At 36.5% G+C, this 10252-nt stretch overlaps 1 long non-coding RNA gene across 9 annotated transcripts in view; it reads right to left on the bottom strand.

The window, feature by feature from the left end:
• Nucleotides 1-554: 554 nt before the first annotated feature.
• LOC102015631 overlaps nucleotides 555-10252 on the bottom strand; it is a 261484-nt gene continuing 251786 nt past the window's right edge. For 7 of the 9 annotated variants that reach the window (XR_001233360.1, XR_001233355.1, XR_001233356.1 and 4 more), the window contains 3 exons: nucleotides 6137-6299; nucleotides 1416-1556; nucleotides 555-731 (listed from right to left, as the gene is read on the bottom strand). This is a non-coding gene — a long non-coding RNA (uncharacterized LOC102015631). The remainder of the gene's footprint in view (nucleotides 732-1415; nucleotides 1557-6136; nucleotides 6300-10252) is intronic. The other 2 variants (XR_001233357.1, XR_001233361.1) reach the window with 2 other exon arrangements.

The raw sequence follows: 10252 nt of genomic DNA, 5'->3' as shown, positions 1-10252 counted from the left end.
GAGTATAGAGTTTCAGTTTTGTTAGACAGAGAAAAAGCCCTGGAGTTACATCATCTTACTGCAAATATCCTGCACAACAGAAGTCCCTGATGCAGCCAGTTTCCAAGCCAAGATCCACATTCATGTTCTGAAAGGTCCCCACCTGGGAAACATCATGCAAACTTCTTGGTGGCTGTGAACCTCTCCATATACTGAAAATCACGAAAGAAGAATACAGATGTGATATTTTGGCATGAACACATAAGCCTGTTTATTACTTAGGTTGCTTTGATTTTCTGTTTTTGTTATTGTTGTATAATTCTTTTCCCCAGTATTGCTGGGGATTAAACTCAGAACCTCATGCACACTAATCATATGCTCTACCACTGAGCCACATCCCTTTATTTTTCATTTTGGTCTTATTGGATTTGATTCATTTTCTACAAAACCTACCTAATTCTAAATGCAAATTTAAAGTGTGTAATTAAACAATTGTACATATTTTAATACAAAATATATTAAAGATGGTTTACAGTGAGCTGCCTTATAGACAACTTGGGACAATACCACTTGCCTAGTTCTTTCAACAACCTCCAAAATAGGGAAGAACAAACTTGTTAGCTACACATATTCATATGGTTATCTCAGCGCTGTCTTCTCTGTAGTGAACCAGAAGAGCAGAAGTACAGTTTACTCCCGCGAAGTCGGAGTTGCAGTTCAGAGTTCCCTGCCTCAGTATTTCTCGAATCTTTCTTATTTTAAGGATAAAAGAACGAAAACATATTAACAAATGCACATACATTTACAAAATAACACAAAAACACTACGAGCAATACAGAATTTCAGACAAGATGATAGGAAATTAACAATGGTTGTTGAATTACATATTATCTTTAAATTGGTTACTCAGATAAACAAATCTCAGATTTTTTCTTAGAACCTAACTACTAATTGTTAGAAGAAACCCCTGCAATTTTGCGGAAACTGCAAATGTCCTCCGCAATTGTTTTTTTGGAGGGAGGTTTGCAAGTTGCAGATCTGAGAGCGTTATTCAGTTCTTGCTGCTGATGGGCTGCTGCCCTGTAACCCATCTCTGGCAGATGCACCCTCATTCCTGCATCGTAAGAGTTTGCTCTACCACCTGTAGCTATCTCAAATGTTTGTAGTTTTGTTATTATTAAAGACCTAAAATCCACCAAAATGTCCTGCACTATGTAAGGCCTCTGGCAAGGAACCTAAAGGCTAGAAGAAATTTAAGACACTGTAGGAGACTGAACTACTGGCTTTTCCCTGGGAACTAAAAAATTATGCCGCAGTAACATAATATGCATTTATGGACATTTTTCTGGCCGTATTTGAAATTCATGGTTTTTCACAATTCACAGGTGATCTAGGAAGGTAACATCCGCTAATTTTCAGGGGTCCACTGTACATACCATATCACAGCCTTCCAGTTCTCAAAGTTTCTTTATTTCAGAAAGATTGCCTTTCACAGCGAGCGGACAGTTCTGGGAGCCACTGAGGATGCTCTAAGGGAGCATGCTGAGTTCCAGACGGTTGTTCTCGAGGCGGAGAACCTTAAGGTGAAGACAGCAAGATATCTTTCCTGAGGTCTGAGATATTCATGGAATGATAATAATAATAATAACAAAACAATAAAGAGTAAAACATGAGCTTTATAATGGTTACTTTTTAATTACATTAAAACAAAACAAAACACCAAAAAAGTTCTGGAGCTGATGGTGGTGAAGGTTGCATAATAACCTGAATGTACTTACTGCCACTGAATAATTTATTTAAAATGTTTAGACAGTAAATATTTAGGTATATTTTTATCACAATTAAAAATAAATAAGGGGCTGGGGATTTAGCTCAGCAGCACAGCGCCTGCCTGGCAAGCGCAAGGTCGTGAGTTCAATTCCTGGTACTGAAAATAAATAAATAAATAAATAAATAAACTGTGAAATGTGTTTGAAAAATAGGGTGAATGTTTAAATTTAAAACAATGAATTAGGGTAAAAGACACATCCCTCTAATCTCCTTAAAAATCTCTCCTTCACTTGGAACACACGTATACCATTGCTCTTGGCACTTTCCGCGGCAGCTCTGAAAGTCCTCTTTTGTGTTTTTCGTTATGCTGTTGTGACCGCCTCCGTGGCCTGAATCAGTTCAGAAAGTTTACCTGTCATGGCTCTTTGACTTTGGAGAAGAATCAGAAGTCAGTGGTGCCAATCAGGTGAATAAGGTGGATGAGGACAACACAGTAGTGTTTTTACCTGTCTGCCTTTCTGCTGGATAGCACTTGGCAGCAGTATTCACTGTATTTTTATCACTTCTCATAAAGGCACTCAGGAGAGAGGACTTCCAGAACTGCTCTAGAAAGAACCAAGAGCAATGGGATAAGTTGGTTCAAAGCAAGCGAGAGGGAGGATCATTTATGAGGGAGATTGATGCAATGTCTTTTATTTTAATGTGGTATTTTTATATAATGGGGTATTACTCAGCTAGAGAAAAGATAAACTTGAGGCTTTTATAAGTAAATGGGTGCAACTAGAGACCATACTCATAAGTGAAAGAAATAGGACCCACATGTGTAAACATCATATTGTCTCCCTGGTGTAGGAACCTGAAAGATTAGGTAAAACTCAAAATGTACAATGGATGATAGGAAAGGGAAAGAAATTGCTTAAAGGAAGGAACAACTGGGATGAGGGAAAGAAGAAAAAAGAAGGGAAAGCAATATATATATATATATGTATATATATATATGAATAGCTGTGATAACTGTACTGCTGATGTCTGATGGTTTATTGAAATGAACAGTTAATGCTTAAAAGTTTTTATATTCTGACCAATTTTGCATGCTTGTATCTGATAATCTGCACAACTTAATTTAAAGACAATAATATGCAATGGAATAATCTTTGGTGAATTCCTACCATCTTGGCTAGTGAAACTCTGTATTATTGCTAATATTTTATCTTATAATTAATTTTTATTCTCTTTAATGGTTTGAACAATCTTCCATTGTTACATCTGGTAATCTGAGCAATGTATTTGAAGATAACAATGTATAATATAATAACCATTATTAATTCCTATAATTTTGTTTTGAAACCCTGTATCACTTTTAATGTGTTTACTTTGTTTTGTTTATGTTTGTGATGTTGGTATACTGATATTGTTCCTTTTTTGCAACTACCCTCTTTAAAATAAAAAAAATAAAAAATCAATTTAAACATTCCCACATGTATTTCTATCAGACCTCATAATGTTGCTTTTCATAATGGTAAACCTATTATAAAAGGGTTTCTGCATTCTGATATAAGTTCCTTGTTAGAAATGGGTACAAAATATTGTCCATTGCTTTTTCTATATTTTCTGACAGTTAGATTTTCTTATTGTATTTGCAATTCCTTAACATTTATTAAAAACCTGACATATGCTAGACCTCTGTGGGAAACTTTGTTGACCCTAAAAGCAATTGATGAATTTTGTAAGCACTGAATCAGGGAGCCACACAAGCCAGGGATACCCAGAGCACCCAGAAGTAATGTGCAGAAGTAGGACTTTCTGATTCCCAGAGCAGAACCCTTTTTATTTCATTAGAGGTGGCTGCATCCCTCTCAAAGAAGTGATTGATTTGATGAACAGGATTCTTTACAATAGTGTGAGCCAACATTTAAAAACTTGGAGGATTCACATAACCACCCGTAAAATGTTTTCTTTCTTTAGTCATGGACGATATTCTAGTCAGCTGTTGCCACATAACGGTACTGCTTTGCATGGAGTGCCTATCCCTAGGGCTCTGTACCCTCAATCATCCCCTGTTCAGTGACAGGGTGAGTGGCCCTGGCCCACTGCTTATACTGCTGGTTTTCTGTATAGCGAAGAAGGATCTCTTTGCAATAAGCCTTTATAAAAAATGGGAAAGTAAAATGGTAAACTTGGAGAAAGAATGCAAGAGAGCACGCATTTGTGGGAGTGAAGTTTTATACCCATGACTCTGGAATAAAGGCCACCCACCCAGTCCTCTGATGGAATAGAAATATGGCCAGATACGAGCAGCCTATCTGGTCCCTTGTAATCAAAGCCAAATTTCTTTCCACTAGAGTATTTTATAAAATAATTGTGTTTCCAAGACTTAACTGCAAAAGTAATTGATTCAAGGGGAATGAAGAAAGTTTGTGCTTTAGAGTTTCAGCCTGGCAAAGCCACATTATTTTCCTTCATGAGTATTAAGAGTAATAGTATGTTTATAGCTATAAAAGAACATCTGTAAAACCTTGACGTCACTGAGTAATACCAGTTTGGTCACACGGAGCTTATATGTGGGAGTCATGACCTTCCAGTTTCTACTCTTATGGACACTGAATGGCACAGACAGTCTCCTTTTCTTCCCATCTTTATTACATGACAAACAAACCTCAAAGCCCCTCAGACTGCCTTAAAGCTAGCCAGTGGCTTTCTCCTATCCTGAGCTGACTAGAAAAATACAAATACAGCTCCCAGAAATCCACATTGCCCTCTCCAACAGATCGATCAAGTTATTGATGAATAATATAGTAAAAACCTGCAGGTAGAAGTAATTCCTTTCTTTTAAAATTTTTTGAGATATGCTCCAACTAGATAATCAAGAAAGGAGAAAGGGGTAGGGAGAGGTGGGGAAGAGAGGAAGGAAGAAAGACTCTGTATTCCTTTGGTAGAGCAGTCTTAACAAGGTACTGCAGCCTAGATGGCTTAACCAAAGGGAATGTTTTGTCCCACATTTCTGGAGACTGTAAATCAGAAATTAAGGAGTCAATAGGGTTGGTTCCTTCTGAGGACCATGTGAGAAGAGCCTATTCCCAGCCTCTGTCATCTTCTCCTATCTTCCTATACCTTCCCTCTATAAATGTCTGTGTCTGGATTTCTTCTTCTTATAGGACACCAGTCACACCGGCTTAAGGCCCCATATCATTTTACAATGATCTTCTCCTGAAGGTCCTGTCTCCAAATATGTACACATTCTGATGTACTAGAGTGTAGGATTTCTACACATCAATTTGAAAAGGGACACAATCCATACCATAACAGTCCTCACTTTATCAATTCGTAGAGACAGTTTGGAAACCTTGGAAGAATAAGAAATAGAATCACGCACTCAAATCCAGAGTGAACCAGTCTAAATATTCTGACACTTTCTCACCAGTTTCATCTTTTGTACTGTGTGGTTTTGTTTCCTCACATGATTAAAATTACACTGTATATACCATCTTCATTCCTGCTTTCATCAATTAATATTATAAAAATGAACTGTTTGCAGACACGACATATTTAAAATCTTGTGTCATTTTCTCCAAGTTTAGGAATTACAGTGAAATTTACTTACAAGGAGGTTTTTATCATTTAATCTTATGTTTGCCATAAATTTTGTCAATATGTTTATATAATAAAGAGATTATTTTATGACTGAAACAATCAAAAAATGAGATTTTAATTTTTTTAAACTAGTAAGTTTCTGTCATTTTTCAGTTATATCTATGCTTAAGCTTTTTATTTCATCCATGGATATTCATTTTTAAATAGGACATAAGAATCATTATTGTTTTCAAATTTAATAGGATTTATTAACGTAACGTACATATCTTTTATATTGTTTACCCTTTAAATAATTTATTTGTGGGGCTGGGGATTTAGCTCAGCAGCAAAGCACCTGCCTGGCAAGCTCAAGGTGGTGAGTTTGGTTCCCGGTACCGGAGAAAAACAAAAAAAAACAAAAAACAAAAAAAAATAATTTATTTGTTATTTTTGTCTTCATACTCAGTAGTCAATCTATTTTAGTAGATTTTTCAAAAATATAGTGACAATATTTACTTATCATGTCTATTCCTTTTGTACTGGGGTGATCATAATATATGGTGAATGTTTAAATTTTACAAACATTGTTATAGTAAAAGACACACTGCCATTAATTTCCCTCAGAATACTTCCCGTCACTTTAAACACACTTATCCCATCGTCTTTGCTACTTTCTGAAGCAGTTCTGGAAGTCCTCTTTTGTGAGGGTCTTTATGAGACCTGATCAAAGATACTGTGAATGCTGTTGCTGAGTGCCATCCAACAGAAAGGCAGACTCACAAAAACATTACGGTGAGGCCCCATCCACTTTACTCACCAGATGTAACACTGTTACTTCTGGTTCCTTACCACAGTAAAAATGACCATGAGTGCTAACATTCTAAATCCATTCAGGACATCAAGGCAGCCACTGACAGCACAACAAGTGACTCACGAAGTTAATGCCAGTGCATCCTTTACTGTAATTGATCTTTTATGATCTGAAAGAGAAAAGAACAAAACAAATTAACAGACACAAAGACATAAACAAAACAACACAAAAACAATAAAAATGATACAGAATTTCAAACAAGGACACAGGAAATTAACAATGGTTGTTGTATTACATATTGTTATCTTCAAATTGGTTACTCAGAAAACCAGATATAGGCATGTAAGACTGATCAAACAGTTAAACATTAACTGTTTCTTTCAATAAATAGAAATTACTAGTAAAATTATCTTAGCTACCATATATATATATATATACATACACACACACACACACACACACACACACACACACACACACATACACATAATTTTTCCCTTCCTTTTTCTTTTCTGTTTCCCTCATCCCAGTTATTCTTTCCTTTTGAGCAGTTTCTTTCCCTTTCACAATATCTATTGCATCTTTCAGATTTTATTTACTCTTTCAGATTTTTACACTATGGAGACAATATATGTTTATATATGTGAGTCTGACTTATTTCACTGATGAGCATGGTCTCTAGTTGCATCCATTTATCTACAACAGTTTTGAGTTTATTTTTCTTTATAGCTGAGTAATATTCCATTACATAAAAATATCACATCTTTTTTATCCATTCCTACTTTGATGGGCATTTGGGTTGTTTCTGTGATTTAGCTATTACAAATTGTACTGCTATAAACATGGGTACACATATGTCTCTGTGGTATGATGTTCTTAGTTCTTCTGGAAAAACACCCAAAAGGGAAATAGCTGGACTGAATGGGACCTCTAATCCTATTTTATTGAGGAATCTCCAGACTGATTTCCATAGTGTTTGCACCAGTCTACACTCCCACCAAGATTGAAGAAGAGTTCCTTTTCCCCCACAGCCCCTCCAGCATTTATTATGGGTTGATTTCTTAATGTTAGCCATTCTTCCTGGTGTGAGATGGAATTTCAGTGATGTTTTAGTTTGCACTTCTCAAATGACTAATGATATTGAATATTTTCATGTATTTACTTGTCATTTGTTTTTCTGTATCTGAGATGTGTATATTCATCTCAGATGCCCATTTTTATATTGGGTCTTTGAATTTGAAGGGCCTGATTTTTTGTTTGTTTTTTGTTTTTTGGTTTTTCTCCGGTACCGGGAACTGAACTCACAACCTTGCGCTTGCCACGCAGGCACTTTGCCGCTGAGCTAAATCCCCAGCCCCAAAGGGCCTGATTTTTAAAAATTCTTTATATATTCTAGATAGAAGTCTTTTGCAATTGATCTTTTATAAGTGGAAACATTCACTATAGCTTTTGATTGCATCTTATAATATTTGGCTAAATTTGTTTCTTCTTTTATCTTTATTTACTACCCTTCTTATGCTTTTATTTTTGAAAACTCTAAATTCACATGTTATTTATTTTCCTTAAGGAATGTATCTTAACTACTCCAAATCAGAAATCCATGATTTTTATCATATATTTGATTGGATTTAAGTTGATCTCTCTCAGATTCCTTTGGGCTAATCCTTGGGGAAGCCACCTCACTGAGGCTGCACGTCAGGGCACGTGGCAGGGTGAGCCCATGTGGTTGTGCACACTGGGCTCTGTCTTGCTTTCACAGGGGTATTATGGGATGAGAAAGGCGCCACGTATGGTCTTAACTTGTGCTATATATGGTCTGCAAGAAGCCATCGGGGACCCAACAGATAGGATTCTTGCTTTTTTCTTTAGTAACCTCATTCCCAGAATTTTATGCTGAGAAAAAAAGTCAATAAGTAAAAAAAAAATCCATTAACTCTTATCCATGATAATAAAAAATCAGGAATAATGATCTGTTTCTGTTTTTATACCCACAATTAAAAATGATCCTAAAGTTCATAAACTTACATATTAAGCACATGAGATAGTTGAGCTATTCCACCTTTATTAATGATATTTACAAAAAAAGCAATCACTTCTCGACCTTTTGGCTAAGATCAAGTGCACAAAAAGCAGAGCATATATCTGGAGTATGTTCTTAAACCAAAAATTATAAATTAGTGTATTCTGACTAGGTTTTTATATGAATGTTTAATCATAGACAAAACTTTTAAACAAAACCAGTCACAAACCTCTTTTGTAAAAACATCCTTAAATTTTAGACTTACGAGTACTTTCTACTAATGCACTCAAAAGAGAGGAGCTATGGTTCTTAGAAAATTAACATTTGGTGCTTTGAAGAGCATTATGCTTTTGACTAAAAGGCACTTTTCAAAAAGGTTTCCCAGGCATAATTAACGCTCTACCCTGAATTACTATGGAGGAAGTGGTTAGGTTGTCCTTTGTCCCTGGTTGTACAAACCTCTTCCTGTCACTTGACATCTTTTTAGTCTTATAAATTTTCTAGGATCCAGTGGTGAAGCCTGCCTGACCAGGTAACCACAATCAGCAAGGGCAGAGGCAATTTCCTCTCTCTCCCCAGCAGTGATAATCCTCTAGAAGGCTGGTTTTCATACAGTGAAGTTGGAATTGGTGGCTGGTGGCTTTCAGTCATTCAGACAGCATCTTGCTGAGCTGGCACCACTTTCTAAAGCTCAGCAGGAAAATTGCTCAGTTGTCACTCCCTCCATGAGGACATGCCATTTTGAAGAATTTCCATAAAAAACTTGCCTAATTTATGATAAAGCCATTGGCTGCCTTTGACCACAGAGCATTAAAATAATGTAATCAGGTTATTTGGCTTCATATAGCAGTTGTATGGATTCAGTTGTGTTATTTCAAGAATTCAGGTTTTATGTGCTGCAGCATATGCAATGCATGGATTTGGGGAATTACACAGCAGATTTTCCTGATAGGATCTTGGTAGATTCTCATTTCTGATCCCAAGACTAGTAACCTTGTTAATATCAGGCTCCTGACAAGAAAGAAAATCATGTGTACAAACAAGCAAAATGAAAAGAAAATGTTAATTCCATACTATAATGTAGACTTTGGTGATAGTTCAGACAGGACAAATCTAAAAAATAAACATTTGATCTAGGCTGATTTACTCCTCAAAAAAACATGATAAATGATAAATATGATATCTCAACTCCAGTAAAATCCCAAAACCTGTTATTTAGAACTGATTGGGTGCTCTGTAGATGCTGGTTTCCAGTGAACTCAGAAAATCATCATTTGAAGAAATAATTAGCTTTTCAACTTACAAATTTGATGTAGTTGGTTGCCTCACATAAGCCGTGTGTTCTCTCTCTTCTGTGGTTTTTATCAATTTCATGCTTAGTATCTGTTATCTAAATGGGAATATTTGCCCAAATATAATCAAGAAACTCAGCCTGGCTTTTAATGCTAAGGAACACACCTTAAATCTATGTGACTAATCCTGGACTAATCCTTAATTCTGTGTGACTAATCCTTGAAGATGTTAACCTTTTTCTTTCTTTCCTTGCCACAACCCATTATCCAGTTCTCATGCCCTTACCCACAGGGGCTGGAGGGACCCAGAAAAGGGGAAACACTGAGGGTGGACCCCTCATTCAAGCCTCAAACCCTGAATCCAAGGGGCTATTTTCAGAAGCAGAATTAGGTGATAGTCAGGAGAGAGGTTAGATTCCAGGTCAATAATGCAAATGGACCACCAAGAATAGCCAAAGTAGGAGGTAGCCAGGTAGGCATGGGAGTTAGCCATGCGGAAAATCCAAAGGCCCATCCTCGGAGGAAAGACCCACATATGCCATTCCTAAGGCAAGGTATAAATGATTTTCAGGCTGCTTTCTCTGGCCTTGTGTGGCTTGTCCTTGTCATAGGCTATTTAAGGGAAGAGCTGCAGAGGGGACATGTACGACTGTTGTTTAAAAAATGTTAAATTTTCTACACTCTTTCTTACAGCTTGTGAGTAACTAACACAGTGCAATAGAGATGAGGACACAAAAGTTATACAGCCCCACCCAAAATGGATCCGCCAAGCTGTAGATAAGTAAATGATGCTGAAGCAGGCCAGCCAAG

This window comes from Chinchilla lanigera, unplaced genomic scaffold (genome assembly GCF_000276665.1).
Source record: "Chinchilla lanigera isolate Chin_1 unplaced genomic scaffold, ChiLan1.0 scaffold00015, whole genome shotgun sequence".
Taxonomy (NCBI): domain Eukaryota; kingdom Metazoa; phylum Chordata; class Mammalia; order Rodentia; family Chinchillidae; genus Chinchilla; species Chinchilla lanigera.
Note: the sequence above shows the minus strand (reverse complement) of the source record. Positions and strands in the feature narration are given on the sequence as shown.